A 16,067-nucleotide genomic window follows, 5' to 3' on the forward strand; every position below is an offset into this window, starting at 1 on the left:
GACATTGCTGGGTGCTTTTCTTGAAATGACAGGCTTAATCCATTCATTTTTGCAAAAATGTCTATTCAACACTCACTCTGAACGACTGTACTTGTCAGTCATTTTCTCAAGGGAAACCATGGTCCATGAAAGTTCAGTTTGTAACTCACATGATGCCTAGGTGGTTGGGCTTCCGCTCCCATTGCAGCGGACAGCCAATGTGCTTTGTGCTTTGTATATTCAACTCACTTCATTTTAGAAAATATTTGGAAAGATATGTATTCATTCCAGGGTCCAGGTTTCATGAATTCAGCATCTTGGCTGCTTCATCAAAGATCTTTTGTGAGTACCTGCTTAGCATGCGGTGGGGAAGAACACAATAGCCAGGACAGTTTGGTGCAGCTGTGGCCTTGACTCACATGAAGTACCAGTATCTTCACCTTCCACTGCCTTAGCCTCAAAGCACTCTTGCAAAGGTGCTCAGCACTTCGGTGCTATAGCTATTCCTCATCTTAAGGAAGCTACTGAAAAACTTTTGGTAACTCCCCCAGGAAGTGCACTTTGGGAACTGCTATCACGGGGACATCATGTGTGATGATCCTGTGGGCAGCAGCCCCTGTGTGTCTAGCTCTATTCTCCAAGTGGACAGCCGAGGCTATAGGAGTTTAGCTTGATCATAGACACACAGGCAGTCGTGTGTGTGTGTGTGTGTTCTGGTTTAAAACAGCTCCCAGCCGGGCGGTGGTGGCGCACGTCTTTAATCCCAGCACTCGGGAGGCAGAGGCAGGCGGATCTCTGTGAGTTGAGACCAGCCTGGTCTACAAGAGCTAGTTCCAGGACAGGCTCCAAAGCCACAGAGAAACCCTGTCTCGAAAAACCAAAAAAAATAAAAATAAATAAAACAGCTCCCACCCAACTCCTGGCCACATGTATGTTCTCTTTGTACTGGATCTTAAAGATGTGCAGCTGTGGGGCACAGCTGGGTGGGGCACAACTGGGGTGGGGCACAGCTGGGGTGGGGCACAGCTGGGGTGGGGCACAGCTGGGGTGGGGCACAGCTGGGGTGGGGCAAGCATCCCCTCCTTCCCACCACTGCTCCCCCCATCCCCGGAGCTTGGGAGCTCACACCTACTCCCAGGAAGCCCTAGGGACATTTCCCGGCCTGGCAGTAGTGGAAGCCTTGGTCCCTCCACCAGCAGACTAGGTGGGGAGGAAGGCCAATATCCCCGACAGCCTCAGAAGTCTGGGGCAGGTTCAGTCCTCCCTTCTCCGCCTCCCACTGCAGCCAGCTCGGTTCCCAGCATCAAAGAGCTAATCCAATTTCGTGGCTGTGTTTCCCCCTTCGCCTCCTGCAATGCCAGGATTGATTTGGAACCAGGGCGGCCTTATTAAAGTGAAGTCTTTTCTCCTCACGGGAGACTAAGGCTGGGAGAGGGAGCCCCCCCACCAATTAACTCCACACAGTCTCTGCTCTTGAGGGTTCCCTCCAACTTCTCTGCAGTCCAGTGGTGAGGCCGGATTTCAGTCCTGCCGGCTTTTCAGGCAGCCTCCCTCCATGCCTGTGCTGTGACTAGATGGTGGGTGGCTCTCTTTCCTTCAGATCTCCGTCCCTCCCACCACGTGATCTCAGATCTCTCATTGGGACCCATGACTGCTCTAGTTGTGTGGTTGACTGGGAACATGGGAAGCCAGGCCAGAAGAAGATCAGATGAAGGACTGTGTGTTTTTAAAATATGCTTTCCCCAAAAGACACGCAGGAGACATGAGTGTGGACTTCTGAGCCATGGCGCACCACCCTGTTAGGTCCCCTCTTCAGGGGCCCTGCAGCTGCCTGCTCCGGAAGCTATGGTAGGGCAGAAGCAGGTGAGACTGCGTACCGAAAAGAACTTCCTACCATAAAGGTATTAAAACTTCCCCGGTTACTTTTCAAAGCAGAAAGCAGAGGCCCAACACACCTGAACAATAGCTCGGATCAGAGTCAATGATAATGCAAAGCTATTTTTCTTAAACTTTCAAGCCCTTAGGGAACAAGGACTGTCAGGAGGGCCCAGATAACACAGACAACAAAAACTCCAAATAGCAGATGTCTGAGGCAAGTGGTGTGTCAAGGTGTTTATCTCAGCACCACACACAGTAGGGCGCATAAATAAGCACAATTGCTCTATCAATTAAAAATAGATATTTTTTAGGTAGGGTCTCTCTATGCAGCCCTGGCTAGCCTGAAACTCACTATGTACATCAGGCTGGTTTCAAACTCAGAGATCCACGTGCCTCTGCCTGCCTAAATGCTGAGATTCAAGAAGTGGGGCAGCCAGCAAAAGTTAAAATCTTCTTTGAAGAGCCCAGTGATAGCTCAGATCTGTGATCCTAGCACAGAAGAGGCTAAGGGAGGAGGAGGGCTCAGTTACTGATCAGCCAGGGCTACACAGTAATACCCCATCTAAAGCGCACACGCACGCACACATGCACGATGAGTTCAAGTGATTCTGCCTCAGCTGATTACAACACAGCAAACTGAAGACCTCCTTGCCCCAACTCTGCATCACCACCAAATCACCCCTCTGTTACCCCAAGTATGAGAGTATGGAAAGGGTTAAATTTCCCCCTCCCTCCCTGGCCCACCCCATCCCACCCTTTGCTCATCTCTGTTTCCTGTGGTCTCCCTAGTGCCCTGCACGCAGTCACAACCACCTGCACTCACTATTAAGAGGCAGGGAGCGGTAATGGGAAAATTCCACCTCTGATTGCAGTATTCCCTAATTGCCACTCCAGACCCACCACATCAACCCAATTATAGGCCGCCCAGACAGGGCTCTCCATGGCCGAGGACTCCCTGCCTCACTCAGGGGCTCCTGCCCTTGCAAATGCCAAAAGGGAGCCTTCCTGACTCCTGGGGCCCAGACTGCCCAGTGCTGAGTGCTTGGGCCCATCAGTCCCGCCCCGGCAGGGGCAGAGAGGAAGGAAGCAGGCTCCAAGGACTGAGGAACCTGGTGCGGGCAGGCAGTCAACCCTGGGCTCCAGAAGCATAGCCACCCTACCTACATGGCTGTCATGAATGCTCCTCTCGGGACCTTCCCAGCCTTGTCTCTCAGAGAGTTGCTTAACCCCTCCAAACAGAAAACGGAGGAGGAAGAGTGGCTTCTGCTTCCTCGTTAGTGTGAAATGGCCAACAGCAGCTGCTCCAAGATGGAGGGGCAGCGTTACACAGCCCTTTCTGACGGGTGGGGCTGAGTTCTGCTCATGACCCATCCAGGCTCTGTCTTCTCTTGTAGCTACTATTTCTACAGTTGCGATCCTGAGACCCCAGATAAAATGGCCAAGAAATATCTGGGGGCTACTTGAAAAACCACATGCTGGGAGGTTCAGCGGCCATGGCACCCTCCTTTCCTAAATAGCAAGAGCTGGAGGGCCACCCATGATCCAGGACTGCAGCAGCTGGAAGCCACCCAGGAAGGAAGGAAGCCTTCATGGCAGCTCTTGCTCACCATACATCTAGGGAGCCCTTCCTGGAGTTCACTCTTGGGCTAGCAGCTGAAGGCTCCCTACCACCGTCCAGATTCAGAGACTGCTCTGGTCCCTCAGGGCTGGAATCCCAAATCACCCATTACCCCAGTGACCTCTTGGAACTGCCCGTTCCAGAGATGGAAAGGAAGGGTGGCTGGGACAGATCCTTCCCAGAGATTAAGCTCTGGCAAAAAATGGCTCATTGGGCACCAGGCAGAACCGCCCGGAAGTTCTCCAACTTTCAGGACGAGGTACGGGAATGAGCACTGACTGTGGACAAGGACAGGACTGACGTGATAAAAAACCACTCACTCCCACTCCGCTCTCACCTCAGGATGCCGTTCACTTCATCCTCCTCCTACCACACACCCTGTGTTGGCGACAGAAAGCATAACTCCGTTCTGTACATGGGATGATGGAGAATAGGAGCTTGATTAACAATTTGTTCAAAGTCAGAGCTTTTGCAGACCCAGGTGGTGTCCAGGCAACCTGTCTATAGTCACTTGGGGGGGGGGACAATATCATGTGGCATTTCTCCACTTAAACTATGTCATTTACTAGAGGCCTCCTGGACACCAAGAGAGTCCAGGGCTAAATTTCCGTTTCCTGGCCTGGCTTCTGCCAGAGCAGATGGCGAATAACCAACCAGTTGTATGTGAGGATGCTCACACGGGGCATGTCAGACTGTATCAGTGCAGGGAGCCATGGGCTACTGTGTAGACAGTATTAACAGTAGTTACACATTAGACCCTGCAAGTGTTAAAGCTTCAGACCTATCCAATCACTATTCATAGGCTCCCACGGACGGCATTCGTTACAGCTGGGATGAGGTCTCTGGGTGATCATTCCTTCAGCTGTGTGGCAGTCAGTGCTCGCTCACCAATGCAGGAACCAGGTACGTTTCATCCCCGTCTGAATGCCTATCACCTAGCATGGCACACAACAGACTGTCAAAAAGCAATAGTTAGCTAGGTTGTAGGGGTGTAAGCCTTTAATTCCAGTACTCGAGAGGCAGGCAGGCCTCTGAGTTAAGGGCCAGCCTGGTCTGCAGAGCGAGTTCTAGGACAGCCAGGACTATACAGAGAAACCAGGTCTCAAACAACAACAACACAGTAATAGTCACGTGGTGGCACACACCTATAATTCCAGCACCAGGAAGGCAGAGAGGGTCAGAAGTTGGAGACCAACCTGAGCTCTGTAGTGATTTCAAGGCCAGCCTGGGCCCTACAGCAAAATCCTGTCTCAAACAACAATAACAACCAAGCAATAGATAATATTAAATGATTGTAGAACTGATAATCAGAGTAGCTAAATAACTAAGGTCCACAGGAATGCAAAACCCAGAAGAGCAGGGGTTGGGGGCTGAGGAAGCAGCTCAGCTGGTACTGTTTGCCCATCACATACAAAGCCCGGATTCAGTCCTAGCACTGTGTAAACCAGGTGTGAGGCCGGGAGGCAGAGGCAGGTGAATCCCTGTGAGTTCGAGGCCAGCCTAGTCTACAAGAGCTAGTTCCAGGACAGCTAGGACTGTTACACAGGGAAACCCTGTCTCGAAAAACCAAAAAATAAATAAATAAATAAATAAATAAATAAATAAATAAATAAATAATAAACCAGGTGTGGCGGCACAAGTAGGACTGCCATCTGTTGTGTTCACTGTCACATCCATCCGCAGTGCCCGTCAACGGCACCCAGGAGGCACGTGCTAATAAAATCCTCATTGCATACATGAGGGCAGCCATACACCTCATAATTAGTGTGTAACCAAATACCTGACGAGAAGCAGAGGAAAGGCATTGTTGTTGTTTGGGGATTTGTTTGGTTGGTTGGTTTGGATTTTTGCTCTGGTTCTGGGATAGAGCCAATGATGATGAGAAAGGCTAAGAAAACAGCTGAAAAAGTAGCTGTATCTACGAGTACGTACACATGGGTAGAACAGGAAGTGGAGAGCAGGAGAATGCTGGACCCCAGCCCGTAGGATGGTGTCCCTCATATCCAAGGCAGGTCTGTCCCCTTCAGTTAATCTTTGGAAAAGCTCTCAAAGAAAACACTCGACGGCATACCACATTGATGTCTTAGGTGCTTCTTAATGCAGTCTGGCTGACCATCAAGCCCAGCCATTACACTGGCCCTGGGGATTAGAACCCAAGTCCTGTTCTAAGCACCAGCTGCAGCCAGGCCCTCTGTTGCTTCCTCTGGCCGGGCACTCCAGCCCCTAAACAGTATCCTTCCAACCTGGATGACGTCGGTGATAGCTAGCTCAAGACAAGCCAACTTAGCTTTAGCAAGAGCATGTCTAAGACCAGAAAAGTCTACCTGACAAATCTCAAGGCTGAAGGAAGCCTTATTCTACTCAGGGCAGCCGTCTGTCATCTGAGAGTGTGCTCAGCCCGGGGCATCCCTTCATTGTCTTCCTGTATGCCTGTGGCACAGGCTCACTGCTCCTCTAGCTCCAGCTTCCCTGAGAGGGCTGCACAGGCTCAGCAGACGGGAGAGGGAGGACTCTGTCAGGGTAGGACAAAGATAGAGCAGAAGCCACTCAAGGTCAGATGTACCCAGATCCAGGAGGACTGGGGTAGCCTAGCAGGGAAGAGACTTCTCCAGCCGTCCACCCCCAGCTTTGCCATATTAGGGGCAGCCTTGTAGCATCTACCTGGAAACAGCCTGAAGGTGAAGAGCTAAGATGAGCTGCAGCTGCAGGGTGGTCTGAGACCAGGTGCTCTGTGACCAGGATAAAACCAATGCTACTCACAGGTGAAGCCAGTCATACCAGAGCCAAATGCCTTTCTCTTCCCCTGGTCTCCGTGTGGATGCCAGGCCCCAGAGTGGAAAGACCCCGCCCCCCAAAAGGATCCCAAGCTGTCTGGGGAAAGTTTGTGGGGTGCTGAGCAAAGCTGACTCACATCGAAGGGGACGGTCTCTGATCCACCAGAGGGTAACTGGACACCTCTGGGTCCCCCTCCCTACACAGGTCAGGTGCAGAAGGTGAAGAGTAAGCCCATGAGATCCTAAGAAACCCTGATCCACAGGGAGTCCTAGAGGATGAGACCAAGGATGTGTCAAGGAGCAGAACAAGGCAGAGGCTCTCGCAGCCCAGGAAAGCCCAGTTCTGATGGTGCTAGCCATTCTCCAGGAGCGCTGGCACAATGACTGGATCCCCCAGAACAGGCCACAGTGGGCCTGGTGTAGACCCTTGGCACTGACTCACCTCTGGGGCCCTTACACAAGCTGAAGCTTACAGTGTCTGCCAGGCACGTCCCGTTGCATCATAGCTGCCCTGCCCGTGCCCCTCTGGCTCGGCCTGAGGGGTGTCAGACATGTCCATTTCTTCATTTTTGAAGCAGCCGAAAAGCTAGACTTGGTGTAATCTGGGAAGGAGAGCTAGCCTGAAGGACTAACGGCCTCTGGTCCTGCTCCTCCTCAGCACCCGAGTGATGAAGTGCCCAGGTTTCTAGCTAGAGATTGGACCGAGGACAATCTATTACATTGGAAACGCTCCCTCCAGCCCACAGCAGAGGAGGAAGAAGGGCGCCTATCCCAGGCTCCCCGAGTCTGACCTCAGTCTTCTTCCCAGTGCCCCCTGAAAACCTAAGGGTTTTTGTTTCCTCGTGTTCACCCAATTCCCACTCTCTCCCTCCCTCTGCCCTCTCTACACTGCAGTGGCCACGCTGGGCAAGCGCTTGCTCTGTCCTTGCTCTTGCTTCTTCCGTTGCCGGGCCAAGGAAGGAGACCTCCACCAGCACCTCAGGAGTGGGGGTGTGCAAAGGGGAGACCCCGTGCCACAGAGGCACCTGTGGAATGTCGGAAGGCAGGAAGAAACAGAGCATACCGTTAATGGGATGAGATGAGGAAAAGGTGCGGCCTCTAAATTAAAATAGAAAATACGTGGTGGAGGGAGGGGCGAGTAAGAAAATGGAAGAGTCCAGAAAGGAGAATGGGTTTGGCCCTAAGGACCAGGACTGGAGCGGCGACAAGCCGTCCTAGGCGGTGCTGAGTCATGAGATTTGAAGGGACACATTCACCCCCCACACACACATCTCCACCCCCGTCGCGTACCAGACTGCTCCCCTCGACCCCCACCTCCAGAATCCTAGTCTGCCCCCTCCCCCAGCCTCGCACACGACCTTCCCCCTCTCCTCCCACGACGGCGGTGCTGCAGATCCCCGAAGCTTGACCCGGGGCAAAAGAGGCAAACTGGAGATGGCGCAAATAGGCGGGGGATGGGCAAGATGCAAGTGGGGGCGTCCAGGGAGAAGAAACGCTGCGAGCAGAGCGGGAGGGCGCAAGGGACCCTCGGCCCCTCCGTCCTGCAGCTCCCCGCGCAAACCACAGAGGATCCTGCTCCTCGCTCCCCGGCTGCGGTTCCCCCAAGTCCGTAGCGCCGCAAACTCCCTGCAAAGGACGGTGCGGGCGCCTGGTCCTCTTGGCACCAAACTTCCGCAACCCCACCCACCCCCAGGAACCAGATGCCTTTTGCCCCTGGGCTCAGAAGCCGGGATGGAGAAACTTTGGAGGGGATAGGGACTCACCCGAGGGCGACCCGGACGCTGCGGGAAAGATCCGCGGTCCCCGACGGGTGGCAGAGATAGGCTGCAGGGATGCGGCTCTGGCGACGGTCCAGCAGCGGCTTTCGTTCCCCGGGGGCGCGGAGTCCCCGCTCCGCCCCGGACCCAACTCTGCTCCGAAGTGCCTTTGCCGCAAGACTTGCTGAGCTTAGCAGTCTGCGGCCGGGCAGAGGGAGGGGCTGATCGATGGGCGAGCGCGAGCGCGGCGAGCGCTGCAGTGAGGGGAGGAGACCCGGCGGGCGGCGCGGGAGGGCGGGCACGCGCCGGGAGGTGCGGGGCGGGCCTGCCTGCGGGACTGTCCTCGGTGCGCAGCACGCTGGGCGTCGCGCCCCCGCCTCGCCTCCCGTCAAGGTCAGGGAGGCAGTTCCCGGGACAGGAAGAGCTGGGCAGGCGAAGGGACCCGGTCCCCTCCACCCCAGGTGGCTTGGCTCCCAAGAGCGGGCTTCCTCCAGAACCCCCGCAACCGCTCACTGCAGCCAGAGGCTAAGTAGTTGGGCTCAAGAACACCCATAGCCATTTTGGGATCCCTGGACCCCCTTTCTTCTCCCTTGCCCGTACAGAAAGGCCACCCCCACCTATAGCGATCCCTAGGAGTAGTGGGGATTCTGAGCGTAAAAGATGAATGAAGAAGAGAGACCCTGGAAGAGGGAGGCGGGGTGGGGGTTGTGAAATAGGGTGAGCGGGACTGAAATGTACCTTCGGAGGGGAGAGCCGAGCTGGGAGGAGATTGGGGAAAAACTAAATGAGGGATTTTTCACGCATTTGTTTTCTAAAAGTGTAAAATGTTGCTGTGAAGGTGGCGATTACGGTCTGATTGCTGATGGAGAAACAGCCCCTGAGGCCCTGAGCCAAAAGCAGCTCCCTGTGCCATAGAGCCTGGGGAGCCGGGATTACAGTACCACTAACCTACCCAGAGATGCCAGGGCACCCGGGGAATTCTGTGCTGCACAATCTACTTTAAATATTTTTAAAAATTTTAAATTACACTTCCACTTCTTTATTCTCTCTCTCTCTCTCTCTCTCTCTCTCTCTCTCTCACACACACACACACACACACACACTGAAGTCAGAAGACAATAGGCAAGTTTGGCAGCAAGTGCCTTTACCCACTGAGCCATCTTTTGGAAGGGACATTTATTTATTTATTTATTTATTTATTTATTTATTTATTTATTTATTTATTTTTGGTTTTTCGAGACAGAGTTTCTCTGTGGTTTTGGAGCCCGTTCTGGAACTAGCTTTTGTAGACCAGGCTGGTCTCGAACTCCCAGAGATCCGCCTGCCTCTGCCTCCCAAGTGCTGGGATTAAAGGCGTGCGCCACCACCGCCAGGCAAGGAGGGGACTTTTTTTTTTTTTTTTTTTTTTTTTTTTTGGTTTTTTGAGACAGGGTTTCTCTGTGGTTTTGGAGTCTGTCCTGGAACTAGCTCTTGTAGACCAGGCTGGTCTCGAACTCACAGAGATCCGCCTGTCTCTGCCTCCTGAGTGCTGGGATTAAAGGCGTGCGCCACCACCGCCCGGCTCTTTTTTTTTTTGTGTGTGTGTGTGTTTTTTTAAGGAGGGGACTTTTATAATAGGACAGTGGCACCCTGCCTTTCTCTTGGATACCAAAACTAGGTTGGAGGTCAGTCCTCAACACATGTTTGCTCTTTGAGAAAATGAGAGATGGGATGAATGAGCTCTAAGACCACCCCAAGTCAGCTCGCTTCAGCAGAAGGGAGCAAGTCCCTCAGTGGCCATCAGGGACATTTTTTTGTTTTTGTTTTTATTTTGTTGTTTTTTTATTTTTGGTTTTGGGTTTTTTTTGTTGTTTTGTTGTTGTTGTTTGTTTTTGTTGTTGTTGTTGTTTTGAGACAGGGTTTCTCTGTAGTTTTAGAGCTGTCCTGGAACTAGCTCTTGTAGACCAGGCTGGCCTCGAACTCACAGAGATCTGCCTGCCTCTGCCTTCCGAGTGCTGGGATTAAAGGTGTGCACCACCACTACCCGGCGTCAGGGACATGCTTAAAGCCATTCTGCAGCCACACAGCAGCCTCCACAGAACAGTCTGGAGGAAGGACACAGGCAGAAGGGAGGAAACAGGTATCATCACCATGTTGCCTGTCACTCAGCCACCCTAGCCTTAAATATGAGAATTTGTTGCTGCATCCAAGGGGCCAACTCTGCTCCCCTCACTCCTAATTGTCATCCTGATAATGTGGCCCTGGGAACTGAAAGATAGAATAAGCTGTCTGCTTTCCAAGACTGTTAGGAGAGCCAGTGCTTCAGTCAGTTTGGGTAAGTGGAAAGTGTGGTGTCCCGGGTTACAGTGTTAATGTTCTTTAATTCATCAGAACCAGATGTTTGTCAGCAGTGGGCTTTCCTCTTGCCTATTCCCCTTAGCTTCGGGAACTGGAAAAGAACGGAAAAGGCATGCACTCACTCCACACCCAGCATATCGCTAGATGCGTCACTTTTCAACCGTTCACTTTGAAAAGGTGAGCCCTGTACTATTCCACCACTGCAGACATGCATCCCCATCCCAGGGCTATGAAGAAGGTTCTGCCTCCCCTTGGCTACATTGCTTCTCTGCTTTTTCCACTGCTTCCTAAGGTCTCCTGTTCTGGTTTTGCCTAAGTAAGGGAGAGAAGCCAGTAGGGAATTGCAGCATCCCCCGCCCCCCCCCTCACACACACACACACACACACACACACACACATGCGCGCACGACCTTGCACCCTCTGCATTTCTCCCCTACCCCCTACCTGCTGCTGGAAATCTGCATTTTGGTTTTTCCTCACTTCCATTCATAGCCTGCAACACTTGGCTTGCTTCCTCCACTCTTCCAGGTAAGGTCTTTAACCAACACAACAGTTTCAAAGCCTTGCTGTTTGCAGCAAACAAGACAAAAGCAGGCCTTCACCTCCACAGGTGGGGCCAGTTCCTCGTTCCTGCCTTTCCCCAGCACACTCAGGAATACGCCTGAAAGGGGAAGTCCCCATCCTGCCACCCCTATACACACTCACCTGACCCTTCTTGAGTGGTTTGTATTGCTCTTGACAACTAAGCAAACACTGGCTAGAGGAACTCTGAAGCACCTCCTTGACAAGTGTAATCGAATCAATGGGCTTCTCAAACTCACATGCAAACCCTGTCACACGGCTCTTGGTTTGCTTATCGTCTGATTCTATAGACATGCCAAACTTAAGTGTATTTTAAATTGTATTTTATTTAAGCTGGTGTGTTTATACTACTCTACTTAAGTTTTAGATCTCCCATAAAATGCTTTAAGCACAGAAGACATAAACTCATCAAATAGGAAAGGATAAAACACGAATTAAAATAAAGTGAGACACCGTACTAATCCATGCATTATCTGAGATTTTAATTATAAATAAAAATCCTGGGACTGGAGAGATGGCTCAGAGGTTAAGTACTGACTGCTCTTCCAGAGGTCCTGAGTTCAATTCCCAGCAACCACATGGTGGCTCACAACTATCTGTAATGAGATCTGGTGCTCTCTTCTGGCCAGCAAGCATACAGACAGAACTCTGTATACATAATAAATAAATTAAATAAATAAATCTTTTTAAAAAAATCCTGGGGGGGGGGGTGGAGAGATGGCTCAGTGGTTAAGAGCACTGACTGCTCTTCCAGAGGTCGTGAATTCAATTCCCAGCAACCACGTGGTGGCTCACAGCCATCTGTAATGAGATCTGGTGCCCTCTTCTGGCATGTGGGCATACATGCAGGCAGAATGTTGTATACATAATAAATAAATCTTAAAAAAAAAAAAATCTTGTCCGGGTGTAGTGGCACACGATTTAATTCCAGCACTTGGGAGGCAGAGGCAGGTGGATCTCTGTGAGGCCAGTCTGGTCTACATAGAGTTCCAGGGCAGCCAGTACACAGAGAGACCATGTCTCAATCAGTCAACCAGTCAATAAATCCCCATCTAATAAGTGGTAAAAAGTGAGTCTCCCTAGCCGGGCGGTGGTGGCGCACGCCTTTAATCCCAGCACTCGGGAGGCAGAGGCAGGCGGATCTCTGTGAGTTCGAGGCCAGCCTGGTCTACAAGAGCTAGTTCCAGGACAGGCACCAAAACCACAGAGAAACCCTGTCTCGAAAAACCAAAAAAAAAAAAAAAAAAAAGTGAGTCTCCCAGGGTGGACTATAATTATTTATTCATTGTGCAACAAACAAAACGATAAAGCATCGCCACTGTGGCTGGAAAGATTACTCATCGGTTATAAACATCCATTGCTCTTGCAGAGGGCTTGGATTTGGTTCCCAGCACCCACAAGGTGGCTCACAACCATCCATAAATCAGGTTCTGGGGGATCCAGTGCCCTCTTATGGCTTCCATGGGTGTCAGGTGGTGCAGACATACATCCAGACAAAACACTCATATGCATAAAGTGATAGATCTTATTCAAAATCACTATGGAGTTAGGATAAAATTCTAGAATACAGCAGAATGGAGAGAGCAGAGGAGTCCTGTGTGAGTTCAGGAAGGGAACCTCTTGAACTTTTCAGGACTGGATCCAGCTTGAGGAAGAAACTCATTAAGTTACCAATAATGATGGCAGGCTATCGGAGCTCAGGAACTGGAGAAAACTGGAAGGCTTTGTCTTTCACAGTCCTCTCCCCTAATTTGTCTGCAGCACAAATGAACTTCCCTTCTTGATTGAAATCAAGAAGCACCTTGATATACACGTGACTGCTCCCTGGCGAAGCACCAGACTATCTGTCACTTGAGCTCTGGGCCCCGGGCAGTCAGAATGAGGCTTGGCCTTCACACCTCTGAATGGGCAGGAGGGGGCTCTGAATTATTCTGCCCACCCACTGTACTGAACATTCTTAGGGAGCCAGCTAACACAGACATGATTCATGGAAGCTTTCTAAAATGTGAAGAACCAGTGGCCCAGAATTAGCAATCATACAAAGCCTTGCAGGGCAGGGCGTCTTTCTTTTTGAAAGGGTGCCCGTGGACTTTAAAGCGCTCCGCCATGACGAGATGAAGAGCAAATCAGCTGAAACCCTTTTGTAATAATTAACTCTGGCACTTTAGTATCCCAGAGCCCAAGAAACCCTCCATAAATTGGGGTTGTATCTTAGAACTGCCTTTCGGGTGGGCCCTAGCTGTGGGAGATGAGTACCTGAAAGCCTCAGCGAAGGACAGTGGGGAAGAAGCCCTGGAACTGGCACAGGCCACATCTCCCAGGTTGTTCTGCGCATGCACCCGTCAGCTGTCCCCTACACGTTTTATTGTCCACTTCTGGCTTTTGGGATCCTGTCTGGGGACTGGCAATGAGGCAAGGACATTGACAAACCTCAAGTAACAACTACTTTGTGGCAGAGTAAGATATATGTACCAAGAGGTAAGATAAGGTGTTGCTGGATCCCCAGTGAGAGACACCACCTCAGGAAGATTCTCCGGCTCACACCGAGAGCCACGGGCTCAAGAAAGCAGAAAATGGCTGCGGACTTGCCCTAAGTTAGAGTCTTTCATCTGCCTCTGTAGAAAGGATGTGCCCCAGGGATGCAGTGCAGGGGAAAACAGGCACTAATGGGACAGGGGTAGGCAGTGTGCTCGCTAAAGAGTTCGAGCAGAAGCCGGGCGGTGGTGGCGCACGCCTTTAATCCCAGCACTTGGGAGGCAGAGGTAGGCGGATCTCTGTGAGTTCGAGACCAGCCTGGTCTACAAGAGCTAGTTCCAGGACAGGCTCCAAAGCCACAGAGAAACCCTGTCTCGAAAAACCAAAAAAAAAAGAAAAAAAAAGAGTTCTAGCAGAGAAGCAGGACAGCCCTGTAACCCCACTAAACCCCGTTTCCTTTACTGGTTGAAGGAAGACTTTCTCCACCTTAAGAGATGGGTCTGACTGGATAGTTCATGGGGTTGGAGAGATGGTTTCAGCAGTTAAGAGCATGGGCTGCTCTTTCAGAAAACTGATTCAGAACCAGCACCATGTGTTGTGACCTTGTCAAACTCTAGTTACAGGGGATCTGATGCCCTCTTCTGGCCTCCATGGGCACTGCATGCAAATGGTGCCCAGACATACATGCAGGCAAAACACCAATACACGTTAAATAATTCTAAAAAATAAAAAATAAAAAATAAAAAAAAAGTGAAGTAGCTAGTAGCTACATTAGTAAAAGGTCAGAAAAGAAAAATGGCTTCGTGAACCCACGGGGTCAGGTGGTCGTGGGATCCCTGATAGGTCAGAGAAGCTAGGGCAAAACCAGGTAGGTTCCACAGACCAGCTCTGTGATTTTTCTTGGGAATCAAAGTCATTTAAGAAATGAAGTTCAGGAAAAGTCCAAAGGGCTTGAAAGGTCCCTTCCATATGGGGGTGGATGCAGCACTTCCCTAGGAAGCACAAAGCCTTGGGTTTGATGCCCCCAACACTAAAAAATTAAAAGTCAGGAATGGTGGCCATACCCGTGATCCTAGAACTCAGCACATTAAGGTGGATCGCTGTAAATCCAAGGCCAGCCTAAGCTACACAGTGAGCTCCACATTAGCCTGGAATTCAGAGTGAAACCCAAATGCCCACGGGGCAGGGATGTACGATTCGCCAATTTCAATTCTGAATCTCAGCTCACCTCCCCGTCTGTGAGTACAGTGAGGCGGACCAGCAGAGCGTGGGTGCTTAGGAATTGCTCCCTAAGTGTTGAGCAACTTGATAACTACTTCCTGTCTAGCTCCAGGAGGCCACCAAGTCTTCTAACCCTTCACACAACTTGCCTCAGAGAAGTTGAATGTCTTTCTCAAGAAAAGCCAGTGAGTCTGGAAGCCTGGGGGGCGGGGGGGGGGGGCGGATGAAGAGACCAGGACAGACAGACACCCTGAGCTAGTTCCCTGCTCTTTCCCTCTGCCAGGACATTGTATTTTATATGGCTTTGTGGGTGGCTAAGATCCATCAGCACCATAGCTTCAAGGTCTCTTACCTGAGCCTGGAAGCACTAACGAGCGGCTTGTACCCCAGGAAGATTCTGCCACTAGAGCAGCCGGTTGGACCCGGCCCAACCTGGTACTAGGGTTCCCTTTTCCCAGGCAAACAAGTCACCTTGAGTTCCCACTTTTGTTTAGGCAGTTCCATCACCTATAGGGCTTGTTTTCTTAGATTGAGTTGCTTTTTGCCATAAACTCAATAGATGTGCCTGGCCCAGCCCCAGTTGAGGGATTTGGTTCACAGTGGCAGAGGTGTCTGGGAGCTGAATGCCAGGGTAGGGCTGCCAGGCACCTGCCAGTAGCCCCAAAGGCAGGGTCCTTACTTACATATATGGGTCTACTCTCTGAAGACACCTGGGCCTGAACTGCATTTCCTGACTGACTGAAATTCTCATTCAGTTTAAGGAAAAAAGAACGTTTCCCCAAACAGAAGCTTTTATAAGCCTTACCCACCGAAGGGTAGAAAAGGAAAACCGTGCCCAGGAAAGCAGCAGGGTTCAGTGCCCTGGAGCCATGTCTCTCAGAGGTTAGCCTCAAGAGGAGTCACTGGCCTTTCTGTCTTCTGCAAAGGCTCACACCCTGGGGCTCAATTCTCTCACTCTGAGTACCAGCTGGGTGGCCTTTCCCCCCCTTCTGGTTTTTGATTTGGTTTTGTTTTAAGACAATGGCGCAGTGTATCCCAGCCTGGCCTGGTACCCAGGATCCTCTTGTGTCAGCGTCCCCAGCTCTGGCCTCTAGCCTTAACATTTGCCTAATTCCAAGGCAGGGGCTGGAGAGATGGCTCAGTGGTTAAAAGCACTGACTGCTCTTCCAGAGGACCTGGGGTTAATTTCCACTACCCACTTGTCAGGAATTCCAATACAGAGGACTGACATCCATGGCAAAACACCAATGCACATTAAATTTTTTTTTTAATTGTTCCATTCTCTTATCTGAAAAACAGAGAGGACCTCAGAGGAAGCCGTTCCGATTACAAGTGACACACGCAGAATAATCACAACTCCAGTCACACCCTAACCACATGCTGCACCAGCTTGTATCTTGTATCACCACACATGTCGTTTCAAATGCTTCTTCCTCGGCTTTCCCT

General features: G+C 51.1%; 1 protein-coding gene across 1 annotated transcript in view; it reads right to left on the bottom strand.

Moving 5' to 3' along the window:
- The window catches only part of Syt2 (synaptotagmin 2), a 113,074-nt gene extending 104,861 nt beyond the window's left edge, over positions 1-8,213 (bottom strand). Inside the window, exon 1 of the mRNA XM_057769526.1 lies at positions 8,013-8,213. The gene's annotated coding sequence lies outside the window, so the exon portion shown is untranslated. The remainder of the gene's footprint in view (positions 1-8,012) is intronic.
- Between the last annotated feature and the right edge of the window lie 7,854 nt (positions 8,214-16,067).

Source organism: Chionomys nivalis, chromosome 5 (assembly GCF_950005125.1).
Source record: "Chionomys nivalis chromosome 5, mChiNiv1.1, whole genome shotgun sequence".
NCBI classification, from domain to species: domain Eukaryota; kingdom Metazoa; phylum Chordata; class Mammalia; order Rodentia; family Cricetidae; genus Chionomys; species Chionomys nivalis.